Source organism: Oncorhynchus tshawytscha, unplaced genomic scaffold (assembly GCF_018296145.1).
Source record: "Oncorhynchus tshawytscha isolate Ot180627B unplaced genomic scaffold, Otsh_v2.0 Un_contig_12034_pilon_pilon, whole genome shotgun sequence".
Taxonomy (NCBI): domain Eukaryota; kingdom Metazoa; phylum Chordata; class Actinopteri; order Salmoniformes; family Salmonidae; genus Oncorhynchus; species Oncorhynchus tshawytscha.
The window spans coordinates 136535-150392 of NW_024609669.1; the positions used below are offsets into that span (position 1 = coordinate 136535).

The window sequence follows — 13858 nt, forward strand, 5'->3', positions numbered from 1 at the left end:
TGGGGCCACAGTGTCTCCTGACCACTCCTGTCTCAGCCTCCAGTATTATGCTGCAGTAGTTTATGTGTCGGGGGGCTAGGGATAGTCTGTTATATCTGGAGTATTTATCCGGTGTCCTGTGTGAATTTAAGTATGCTCTCTCTTTCTCTCTCTCGGAGGACCAGAGCCCTAGGACCATGCCTCAGGACTATCTGGCCTGATGACTCCTTGCTGTCCCCAGTCCACCTGGCCGTGCTGCTGCTCCAGTTTCAACTGTTCTGCCTGCAGCTATGGAATCCTGACCTGTTCACCGGATGTGCTACCTGTCCCAGACCTGCTGTTTTCAACTCTCGAGAGACAGCAGGAGTGGTAGAGATACTCTGAATGATCGGCTATGAAAAGCCAACTGACATTTACTCTTGAGGTGCTGACCTGTTGCACCCTCGACATCCACTTTGATTATGATTATTTGACGCTGCTGAACATCTTTTGAATTTTGAACATCTTGGCCATGTTCTGTTATAATCTCCACCTGGCACAGCCAGAAGAGGACTGGCCACCCCTCATAGCCTGGTTCCTCTAGGTTTCTTCCTAGGTTCTGGCCTTTCTAGGGAGTTTTTCCTAGCCACCGTGCTTCTACACCTGCATTGCTTGCTGTTTGGGGTTTTAGGCTGGGTTTCTGTACAGCACGTTGAGATATCAGCTGATGTAAGAAGGTCTATATAAATAAATGTCCAGACAATTAGTCCACAACCAGCTGTCAAAACAAGCTGCTTCCTGAGCCACTAGTGAGGAGATAGCAACCTTTCTCCATTACCCAGAGAGGAGACAGCACCACTGAAACCACAATGCTGTCTGGTGCCCATGCATGATGACATTTCAAATAAACCAACTCAATCCCTTTTGTATTATTGTCTGTATGAAGTCTGTATGCTCAACAATATGATAACAGCCTACGGTCCTATTGAGGTCCAGTGAAACATATAGCCAACTATAGGGTTTAGAGGCAGGTGGCGGTGCAGTATATCCACTTCTGCCTAGTCACAGTAATTAGTAAATACCTGTCTGTTGTGGGTTGTTGTTTACACAAGATGGTGAAATGAATCCTGGGAGGTTAATTTAAAAACTCATTATTTGGGGATTATGGTCAAGCACATCCTGTACAATATCGAGGATAATATTCTAATGTAGACAATTTGTGGGGGTGTGTATGTTCTCATGGAAGACTGCCGTGACCACATGTTCCAGAGCAGCCTTTATAAGGGTCATCCCAGGTGAGGCTTTGGCTTGAGAGGAAAGGAGAAGGCAAGTGGTGATCACTAAGCATCTTAAGGTAGGTTTTCAGTCCTTCTAACAGTTTCATTGGAGGAAACTCGTCATTTCTAGTACGACTGTGCAACAATGTCTAACTGACCATGTACTTTGTGACAGGAGGACGTGCAGGGATGAGACCCATGGACCACAGCGTGCTGAAATGTTGTCTCTTCTCTCTACTCTTGCTAACAGGTAAGACATTGGGCTCCATTTTACTCTTCTTAAAACAGGCACAGATTACACTAGAAGAATATCGTCTTTCTCGTTCCTATTAGCAGATTTTAAGTAAACATTGCGAAACAAGCATTTCAAATGGTTAACAAGCTGAAATATTCAAAACATGTTTAAAACTGCCTCGTCCCATTTTGACGCACTGCTTGGGCTGCATGTGAAAAATGCAGCACATTGCCTTTCAAACAGATTATCTTACTAAAGTGATGAAAACAATTAGAAATAAAATATTCAAATATATTTTTAAGTGTATTGAAGCTGTATAACATGTTGCACTAAAAGCTGGCAATGTAGTATGTTGTTTGATCTAAACCTGGTACTCTTATCTCTAGTCCAGTATCACTCCAATATAACTGATTTAGAGTACCAGGTTTAGATCACTTTTCAGACTTATTGAGTCACTACTATGAAGCCATCAGAAATACTCTAAATGGGGAGATGGGAAACTCCATTTGATTCGTATTACCGCCCATTGTGTACAATGTCCACGCGTTGTCAATTGGCCGCACAGTGTATTCTGGGTAAATCTGGGACAAGAAGCGCACTCCTTCAATGAGCGAATGGGAGTCAATTGAGCGCTAGCTCAAAAATCCAACATTAGCATGAGTTACACGGGAAAAAAAGCACATTAGAAATATATTCAGAGATCTGAGATATGTATCTTGTTTACCTAGTTTGTTATTTGTGACATTACTTACTTAAGAAAATAAAAATGTTATGCGTCTGGAAACTAACTTTCTACAAGGGATTTCGGGGCGATTAGTTTAACAACCGCGCGAGACAACATATGACAACGTGAACGCGATTGTCAATGAGCGTAGCGTTATACGTTATCCATTAATTGACCAATGAGATTCCCAACTCCTCATATCTTAAAGTATTTCTGCTACCACGATGCAAGGCAACAACCTTATCCGATTGAATTTAGATTAAGTGTTTTATTTATTGTACTGTGGTTGTTAAAATATTGGAAGGCATCATTGGTTCCTAGAAAATCGCTATATAAATCCAATGTATTATTCTGAAATGATATACCTGTCTCTGGTTCCACAGTGTCTGCAGCAGACCCTCCATCCAATGCAGCCATTTTAGCTAGTGAAATGATTCAGGCAATGCATCCAATACAGGCCAAGCACCCAATACATCCACTAATACATCCAACACAGCCAGTACAAACCAACCATCCAACACAGCCACTTCATCCAGGGCAACGACACCCTCCCTGTACAACACGTCGATGTCTGGCCAGCATGCTGATTGCGAAAGAAGCTCTGAGTCAGCCACAGTCTCCATCATGCATCTCAAATATCAGTGTGCCGTTAATAGTGTATGAAACTCTGTCTGTCGTAAGTCACTTTCTGTTCCTTTTAATTGAGTTTTGTACAATGTGATGAGTTTCAGAGAACTCATTGACATATATATGTATGTGATGATTAGTTATACCACAGCGTTGTTGAATACTAATTTCTAATTGGCTGAAAGGGCATTCTAAAATGGATATTAAAACCAGCTAACGGGAGAGTTGAAAAATATATTGTGCCAGTTGGAAAATAAATTGGGACACCTTGCAATCATGATGCATTATGTGCCTACACATGCAGACCGTACTTGCTACAAAATTACAAAAAGCTAAACCAACAACCACACAAACCGAAATTGGATACATTGTAAACGCAGGTACAACGGGGATAAACTTCGCTAGCTGTCATTGATTTGTTTTTGCAGACTTTTTGAGCATCTGATGACCTAATGTGGTGAGTAATGAACATACATTTTTGCAGTCATGACGGCGGCGCTATGCTGTCAAATCTTCCCACGTTTCTAGTTTGACCAGCTGTGTTCAACTGGTATTTTTGATTTAGGTTCCCAGATTTGCTAGCAACAAACTATTTAGCCAGCTTCTAGCCTAGTGTTTGATATGTAATGCAATCTTCTCGTAATAAAGTGTCCAGCGTCCTGACGGAAGGCAGACTTTAGCTATGTCAGGCAAAATCAGGCATGATGAGCTCACTGTTATGGATGTATCCAAATGAATGTTAATAGAAAAAAATCTTAAACACATCTACTTTGCTGTTATTCTGACTGCAGAGATTGTAACACTGTTAGCCATAGCTTGTTGGCTAACTAGCAAGAAATGGACAAAAACAGTGGTAAAGTAAACATACTTTGAAGTACTAAAGTCGTTTTTTGCGATATCTTTACTTTACTATTTCTGAAAACATCACATTCCTACAGAAAATACAAATAATAATAATAAAATGAACTTTTTACTCCATTTTCCTTGACACCCAAAAGTACTCGTTATATGTTGAATGCTTAGCAGGACAGGAAAATGGTCAAATTCACTCACTTATCGAGAGAACACATCCCCACTGCCTCTGATCTGGCAGACTCACTAAACACATGCTTCGTTTGTAAATTATGTCTTAGTGTTGGAGTGTATCCCTGGCTGTCCATCCATTTAAAAACAAGACAATGGTGCCAAGACAATCTGCTTTGCTTAATATAAGGAATCTATTTATACTTTCACTTTTGATACTATATTTTTAGCAATTACATTTACTTTTGATACTTAAATATATTTAGAACCAAATACTTTGACTTTTACTCAAGTCATATTTTACTGGGTGACTTTTACTTGAGTAAAAGTATAGTATAAGAGTAAAGTATACCTTATTAATAGAAAGTTATTCAAGTATGACTATTGAGTACTTTTTCCACCACTGCAAAAACGTTGGCAGCGAGCACAACAAATAGAACGCGTCCATAAATATCTAACTAATCTAACGAACGACTGGGTCTCTAGCAACAAAAATATGTGAAATGTATGAATTATCTTTATGAAAATATTAACAAACCTTTTTATGTCTAGCAGTAAATGTGTGCTTTAGTATTTTATTTGGCAACTGTGGGATAAACTTCTCAGTTCTGTACATTACCATTGAAAAATAAACTGCAAAGGGACTTGACCCTGCCGCGTCGTCCATTATTTCCAAGGTAATCATCATCTTCTCAGATATAATGGCGGTCTGCAAACCAACGTTAAAGGTGCATGCCGCCACCTACTGTGCTGGAGTGTGAGGTCAATCACGGTTTACAACATTTCTAAATCATCCTACCTAAATTTAGTACTTCTGTGTAAAAAACGAGCCCTACTAACTGCTAATAGACCCTCTCCCATCCCCAAATCCCCCCACCCCAACGATCCTACACTTCCATCTGTCCCTCTCTTCAACATATACAATATAACACATGCTCCACTGTTTCTTTCCAAGGGAATGTACAGAATGTTGGCATTTATCCCTTATTATCTTCTAAATAGGACACAAAAGATCTCCGCTTCGAGAGTCATCTGCAAGTTATGTTGGTAAGTACACATTTTAAAAAATCCAGAAACATTCAAGTAAATGTGACATTTTGTAATACCACTCATTATGATTATACACTACAGTCTTGGAAGACCCTGATTTATCATGGGACACATCAGTCTATCATCATGATATGGTGGTCCTGCCTGTCAGCAAAATCTGGACTCCTGAACTCCATGTGACTAATGGGTGAGTCCACGTACAACAGAATACAATAACCTACCAGTAAGTTATATTTAATTTATTCTTGATTCCTTTTATAACATGATCTTCTAAATAGTGAGTAAAACATCTACAGAAATTAAATAGAGATACAGTATTTATTTTGGAGTGGCCAATTGTTTAGGTGTGACAGTTTTAGTAGATCAATCCTCAGTCTGTTCTTAACTTCTCATGTCTAAAGAGTGCAAACAACGATAAAGCACAGCAACAAGGATTTACTGGTGCACAGCAACGGGACTATAGAGCACATGGTCATCATGAACACTGTGGTGGGCTGTGAGGTCAATCTGTACAATTACCCCTTCGCTTCAGATTTCTGCCCCATCGCCATCAATGTATGGGCACTTAAAGGTAAGTGCCTCATTTCAATCCTCATTCTGTCTGCTAAACAGCTAGTGCGCACTATTACTTACCAAAGATCTTATTAAAAACAAGATGTTACCAAAAACAACTAAAACTTCATTTAAAAAAAATCTGTATAGCCTACTGCAATTCCGTATATGAAGCAATTCAGTTTATTTGTCATCTTTGGAGTTTTATATGCTCCCTGACTGTCCTCCCTACCAATGATGTACAGAAATTATTTATACCCCTTGACTTATTCCACATTTTGTTGTTATGGCCTGAATTCAAAATGATTAAATATTGTTTCTCTCTCACCCATCTACACACAATACCCCATCATGACAAAGTCTTTATAAATGTAAAAAAATACAGAACTCGAATTTACATAATTATTCACACCCCTTTCCTATGACACTACAAATTGAGCTCAGGTGCATCCAACTTCCTTTGATCATCCTTGATATGTCACTATCCACCTGTTTATGTAAGGTCCCATAGTTGACAGTGCATGTCAGAGCAGAAATGATACCATAAGGTCCTAGGAACTGTCTGTAGATCTCCGGGAATTGTGATGAGGCATATCTGGGGAAGGATATAAAATAATTTCTAGAGTGTTGAAAGTTTCCAAGAGCACAGTGGTCAACATCATTGGGGAAATAAATAAAAACATGGAACTACCCAGACTCTGCCTAGAGCTGGCTGTCAAATCAAACTGAGAAACCAGGCAAGAAGGACCTTGGTCAGGGAGGTAACCAAGAACTCAATGACCACTCTGACAGAACTACAGAGTTTCTTGGCTGAGATGGGAGAACCTGCCAGAAGGACAACAGTCTCTACAGCACTTCACCAATCTGGGTTTTAAAGGAGAGTGGCCAGACGGAAGCCACTCCTGAGAAAAAGGCGCATGACAGCACGTCTGGAGTTTGAAAAAGGTACATGAAAGACTCGAGCATAAGGCAAAAATATTCTGTGGTCTGATGAGACAAAAATGGAACTCTTTGGCCTGAATGCAAACCACTATGTCTGGAGAAAACCAGGCACAGCTCATCACCCTCTAACACCATCCCTACCCTGTTGAGCAGCAGGGATTGAGAGACTGGTAAGGATAGAGAGAACATTGAATGGAGCCAAATACATCCTTGATGAGCACCTGCTTCAGAGTGCAAACGACATTAGACTGGGGGTGAATACTTGCAGCCAAAGCAACGATGGAATGGCTTCAGAACAAGAATGTGAAAGTCCCTGAGTGGCCCAGTCAAAGCCCAGACTTGAATCTCATTGAAAAAAAACTTAGATTGCTGTTCATCGCCGCTCCCCATCTAACTTGAAAATCTGCAGGGAAAAATGGGAGAAAATCCCCCAAAATCAGATGTGCAACACAACCAAGATGTGTAACACTTTTATTTTTAGAATAAATCAAGGGGTATATAAACCCTGGATTGCCGTTGCTATGTATTGGCCATTGAGAGGCATTGAAGCCATTCCCCCAGTAGGAGCAGTGCTCCATAGGAATGAATGTAATTCTACAGTATTTAAATTAAATGTTTCAAGGACAAAATTACATGCATTTAAGTATTGTTCTGTTATTGTGGTGACAGTAACATTTGTAATTCCAAAAAAGTATACTTTAAAACTCCCCTAAAGTCTATGCCCACGACCCTGTGGAAATCGAATTAGCATAATAATCCCCATAAAAATCTGTCAATTTAAGATATGTTTTCGTATGAAATGCGTTTCAATTCACTGCGCCTGCCAATATCGCCCTTCCGCATCTGCGATGAAAGGTGCCAGAGCTAGGGCGGTGTTTATCAGACCATGAGACATCCCGAAAATCGGTCTTCTCACAAAAATGTCTTTAGAGTCCATACGGTTTGGCCTACAAACTATTAAGATGAGAACATGACTCAGGAACATGACGGTTCTCCGTTTTGCTCTATGACCCCACAACAGTCACAGGACTGGTCTGAAGTCAGTACAGCCGATATGCCAACTTCTGTCTGTAGCATCCCAACAGTTTGGGCTACACACTATGACCCTTCTATGGAAAGGTGAGTCTCTCACGAGCCTAGTTTAAGTTTAAAAAAAAAATGTATGTAAGAATATATGGAGATAAGGGGTTAAATACTATCTGTGTATCCATGTATGAAGCTGTTATTCAAGGTGTTTCTATGGAGTCTGTAAAATAAAATGTAGCAAAAACAAATGTAGACATTAATAAATGCTTCCAAAAAAATACAATGATGGGGGGGGTGCCAAGATGGAGGCACGGTGGTTCAACACAGCGCCCCCCATCAGTCATCTACTGTATAGTGTATATATACATCATTGTCCCTTCCAGGTTTGTGGTGACAGAGGTGTGTTTGGGCCGGTGTAGCATGCTGCAGACCCAATTGGCCTTTTGGGCTGGACACAGTGAATATTAGGGCTGTAATGGTTCAGTCCTCGATTTTTTTTTGGCTCAATTTTCAGGAGGGGGAAAAAAAAAGACCATTATACCATCCTGTGTAAACGATGGACAATCTTTAATGTAGGCTTAAGCTATCTCCCACATTAAATAAGGTAAATAAGTTAAGCACGAATAAGAATTATATAAACATAACAGATACTGGGGTGAATGGTTTTAGCAGTATTGCATGACGATAGACATGAGAACTGGGGGTGTTATAAAAGAGTGGAAGACAAACACTATGTTCTGAGCGGTATGAAACACCATGAGAGGAGGCAGTGTTTTATTAGTGTGTATGCTGAAAGCAAGAACACTAGAAATCCATATTTTTATTTGATTACTCCTTAAGCTTTAGCCTTATTGGGGAAGTTCATGATTTTACAACTTGATGTTAGATGGTTCGTCACCCTTAAAGTAGTCTATGGGCCTGGAGAAACATTAACCCATGGTTCAGTTCTCTCTGAACAACAACTACTAACAAATCAAATCAAATTGATTTATATAGCCCTTCGTACATCAGCTGATATCTCAAAGTGCTGTACAGAAACCCAGCCTAAAACCCCAAACAGCAAGCAATGCAGGTGTAGCAGCACGGTGGCTAGGAAATACTCCCTAGAAAGGCCAAAACCTAGGAAGAAACCTAGAGAGGAACCAGGCTATGTGGGGTGGCCAGTCCTCTTCTGGCTGTGCCGGGTGGAGATTATAACAGAACATGGCCAAGATGTTCAAATGTTCATAAATGACCAGCATGGTCGTATAATAATAAGGCAGAACAGTTGAAACTGGAGCAGCAGCACGGTCAGGTGGACTGGGGACAGCAAGGAGTCATCATGTCATCACTTTAGCCACCGCTAACAAACAAAAAAATCAATGGGAGTGATCGGGGCAATTGTCAACATTTCATGGCCAAATCAACCACATTTAGTTTGATGTTACTTAATGGTGATTTGGACACTTGTTTTTTAATTTTTTTATTGCATTTTGCAAATGATGTGGCACTTCTCTCTGAGAGCCCACGCTAACAAACAAAGGATATGGCTGCCAGAATGAATCAAAGTGAGGTTGTTTCACCAAAGTGGCTCTGAGATATGTGTTACAGTAGGCTACCACCACTGAAGTACTATAGATTTATGTTTTTTTTTTAAAAGGGTCATTTTTCCATCCTCTTCTGAGAACCAAAATAAGAGTCATATCAAGAAATGAACCGAACAAAAAATGTCAATCTTTACACCCCTACAACAACAAAAGATTTTTTAGGGGTGTGAAGCTACGTACGGTATGATCTTTGAATGACTGAATTAGTATCAAATATCTGCTTTCCAGGATGTGGCATGTTCCTGAACTTTGGGAATGTGAGCACAACTAGTGCAAACCGTGGAGACTGGCTAACCGAGAACGTGAAACTCGATGCGAAAGGAGGCAGAGATGATCGCAACTATCTATGGGTTAGTCAGTGCTCCGGGTGATTTCAGTAGTTTGTGGGACATGTAAAGATACTTTACTCTTCCTGTTTAAGGGCAGAGCTTAAACAACATTTCCCTGAAAAATACAATACACTTAAATAAAAATGTATCAGACGTTTTTATACCTTTCATAAGTAGTGTAGACAAATGTTCCCAGGCTATGTATTGTGTAGACGTCCCAGGCTAATAGACCCACGTCCCAGGCTATGCATTGTGTAGACCCACGTCCCAGGCTATGCATTGTGTAGACCCACGTCCCAGGCTATGTATTGTGTAGACCCACGTCCCAGGCTATGTATTGTGTAGACCCACGTCCCAGGCTATGTATTGTGTAGACCCACGTCCCAGGCTATGTATTGTGTAGACCCACGTCCCAGGCTATGTATTGTGTAGACCCACGTCCCAGGCTATGTATTGTGTAGACCCACGTCCCAGGCTATGTATTGTGTAGACCCACGTCCCAGGCTATGTATTGTGTAGACCCAGTTACATGCCACAATTCCAAATGAATTAAAAAGATGAGCACCATGTCATTTCCAAATTTGCAGTGCGTTTCTTTTCCCATTAATTGGGGTTAAGGCATAGTTGGATCTGCACAACCGACGGTGAAGGATGTGGACTCATTGACATAAGGCTTCTTAAGAGTTCTAAAACATCTGACAGTCTGATTTTGGAATGTAATGCTCTTCCCTTTCAATTTTAAACAAATGCTATACGTTTAGAAGCAAGAACTCAAAAAACAAATGATTTCAGTCTGGCCTACCCATCTGTCTTCACAGGTGTCGCTGAAAATGCGGTCTGAAAACCCGTTTCTGTCCCTGGTCCTGCCCAGTATACTGATCATTGTGGCAGATGTGGTGAGCTTCTCCCTGCCACTGGGAGGGGCGAGCGTATCTCATTCAAGGTTACACTGGTTCTCAGCTTCATCATGTTCCTCATCATCCTCAACGACCTACTGCCTGGAGGAGGCCAGTGCAGCCCCATCATCCGTGAGTATCCTGTGTGTAATGCACCAGAATGAAACAGCATTTTGTTATAAACGGTGTGTATGTAACAGAGTTAAGAATGGTCCATAAGCTTATTTCACAGCTAGCTTGAAATGTCGCCAAGGGAGCTATTGAATTCAATATTTTTCTGCAGCTCAATAGTTTGGTATGTTGTCAATTTGGGAGCAGTGTTCCTGAACAGCAACAGTGATCCGTTGGGTGCAGAGTTTCACTATTTCCAGCCCGGTATGTTACAGGGACAGTAAAGAAAGATATACTGGTAGCAGCACACTGATGTCAGTTTCATGTATACAGGACCTCTCTGCCACCATATAACACTCACACATCTCTCTTGTTGTTCTCCATAGGAAAGCACTTCTGTTTCTGTTTGGTCATCCTGGTGTTGAGCACGTTGCAGTCTATGGTGCTCACACGCCTGGCTAAGTGTGGCACTCTCTGGCCCTGCAGCCTCTCCAAGTCCAAAGACTCACTACTTAAAGACACAGACAATGAAGAGGGTAAATGTTTTCATTCTTCTGTCATCTCAGTTATCCACAGAGCAAGATATTTTCATGGTTTCCAAAGACATTAACAAAACGTCCTTATACAACCATTTATAACCTGACCATGAAGTCATAATGACGTTACTGCAACCAGTTTTACTGGGTACCCCATAAATGACTTTCATCATCATAAACTAGTCAAGTTGTATTTTAATGCTCAACCTTTTAATTCGTACCCTTTAGCTGCAGTTAAAGCATGCAGTTGACGTCTTTCCCAGCATCTTTTCTTGTTAGCATCATTTGTCTGGCGTTTACGCTGGTCTGGACAGCTACTCCATTTGATCTTTCATCTGTCACTGAAAACTGTCAATTTGTACATCTTTATTTAATCATGTTATATTAATATTAGGTTATCCTTTTTCCTCTCATTTACTTTGTCTAGAATCCAAGTCTGATATTAAAGCCTCAGCGGAAGAGAAGAATACAGCCCTCCAGAAGGTGGTGAAGTTTCTCAACAAAATGGCTGCACAAGACCAGAAAAATGCTATACACCATCGCTTTGCCAACAAAGTGGACTTGATCTGTTTCTGTATCTATCTCACCATTCTCATTGTTTATGCAGTCGTCATTTTATATTTCTCCTTTGGTTCTCAATGTAAGATCAACCAATTAGATTTCTGGTCATAAATTCTTTATTCGCTTTTAACAACCATTTTAAAAAATATTGGTGTATTTGGGTCTTCAGAAGTTTTGCAAGCACAAACAAAAAGCTAGTTGTTTTGCATTTCTGGGTAAAATAACTAGATGTGTTTATTCTGAAGTAGGGCTTTAACAATATTTATTTAAACATGTTTAGAACTAGCCAGTCATATGTGTAATAATACATTTAGCAATTAGGGCTCTAATGAATACATGTAATGGGGACTGTAGTGCTATAATCCCCCAGAATAGAGGCCTAGAACTCTAATGAATACATGTAATGGGGACTGTAGTAATATAATCCCCCAGAATAGAGGCCTAGAACTCTAATGAATACATGTAATGGGGACTGTAGTGCTATAATCCCCCAGAATAGAGGCCTAGAACTCTAATGAATACATGTAATGGGGACTGTAGTGCTATAATCCCCCAGAATAGAGGCCTAGAACTCTAATGAATACATGTAATGGAGACTGTAGTGCTATAATCCCCCAGAATAGAGGCCTAGAACTCTAATGAATACATGTAATGGGGACTGAAGTGCTATAATTCCCCCAGAATAGAGGCCTAGAACTCTAATGAATACATGTAATGGGGACTGTAGTGATATAATCCCCCAGAATAGAGGCTTAGAACTCTAATGAATACATGTAATGGGGACTGAAGCTGTAGTATTAGTAGTGTGGAAACAAATTAATAGTGTGTTATTTGCTATAGAGGCAGTGTGAAGGCCTTATATTATCTCCTAACTAAGCAGGTTCTCAACCTCAGGCTGAGATATCAAATAGTCTCTCAATCATCTCCTCCACCTGCGCTGGGCTGTATTTGTGGTATCTCTCAGGGTGTTTGGAGAAATCATGGTCACATCTGTGTAAAGTACAGGCAAAGGACCATAATGAATATCACTGTACCAGCGTTCTGTATGAAATTCTTACTGCACATCAATATTGGACAGTGGTGAATAAAATAACCCATGTCTTGTACCAAACATACATGGGACATCCCAGTTTCACCTACAATATTTGAAATCAGTTATTCAACCACCTTATGTGTGCTGAATTCCAAATGAACCCCCTATTCCCTAGCCACCCTTGCAGATCTAAGAGGATTGGATAGGTAGAAGCAATACGACAACATTTTCACTAGGCCAATCAGAAGGCAAGATGAAGGTATTACCATAATGCTTGTATCCATCCAATCCGCACAGATCTACAGGAGTAGTTGGGGAGTAGGGGCTAGAGAGTAAGAGCTAGGGGATAGTGAGTAAGGGCTAGGGAGTAGGGGCTAGAGTGTAAGAGCTAGGAAATAGTGAGTAAGGGCTAGGGAGTAGGGTATAGGGGCTATGAAGTAAGAGCTAGGGAATAGTGAGTAAGGGCTAGGGAGTAGGGTATAGGGGCTATGAAGTAAGAGCTAGGAAATAGTGAGTAAGGGCTAGGGGAGTAGGGTAGGAAATAGGGGCTATGAAGTAAGAGCTAGGGAATAGTGAGTAAGGGCTAGGGAGTAGGGTATAGGGGCTATGAAGTAAGAGCTAGGGAATAGTGAGTAAGGGCTAGGGAGTAGGGGCTAGAGTGTAAGAGCTAGGAAATAGTGAGTAAGGGCTAGGGAGTAGGGGCTAGGGGCTAGAGTGTAAGAGCTAGGGAATAGTGAGTAAGGGCTAGGGAGTAGGGTATAGGGGCTAGAGTGTAAGAGCTAGGGAATAGTGAGTAAGGGCTAGGGAGTAGGGTATAGGGGCTATGAAGTAAGAGCTAGGGAATAGTGAGTAAGGGCTAGGGAGTAGGGTATAGGGGCTATGAAGTAAGAGCTAGGGAATAGTGAGTAAGGGCTAGGGAGTAGGGTATAGGGGCTATGAAGTAAGAGCTAGGGAATAGTGAGTAAGGGCTAGGGAGTAGGGTATAGGGGCTATGAAGTAAGAACTAGGGAATAGTGAGTAAGGGCTAGGGAGCAGGGTATAGGGGCTATGAAGTAAGAGCTAGGGAATAGTGAGTAAGGGCTAGGGAGTAGGGTATAGGGGCTATGAAGTAAGAGCTAGGGAATAGTGAGTAAGGGCTAGGGAGTAGGGTATAGGGGCTATGAAGTAAGAGCTAGGGAATAGTGAGTAAGGGCTAGGGAGTAGGGTATAGGGGCTATGAAGTAAGAGCTAGGGAATAGTGAGTAAGGGCTAGGGAGTAGGGTATAGGGGCTATGAAGTAAGAGCTAAGAGGGAATAGTGAGTAAGGGCTAGGGAGTAGGGTATAGGGGCTATGAAGTAAGAGCTAGGGAATAGTGAGTAAGGGCTAGGGAGTAGGGTATAGGGGCTATGAAG

General features: G+C 41.1%; 1 long non-coding RNA gene across 1 annotated transcript; it reads left to right on the forward strand.

Moving 5' to 3' along the window:
* Positions 1-1241: 1241 nt before the first annotated feature.
* On the forward strand, positions 1242-2631 carry LOC121845422. The gene is made up of 3 exons (XR_006082559.1): positions 1242-1312; positions 1411-1485; positions 2578-2631. It is a non-coding gene; the product is annotated as an uncharacterized LOC121845422 (long non-coding RNA).
* Positions 2632-13858: the final 11227 nt, after the last annotated feature.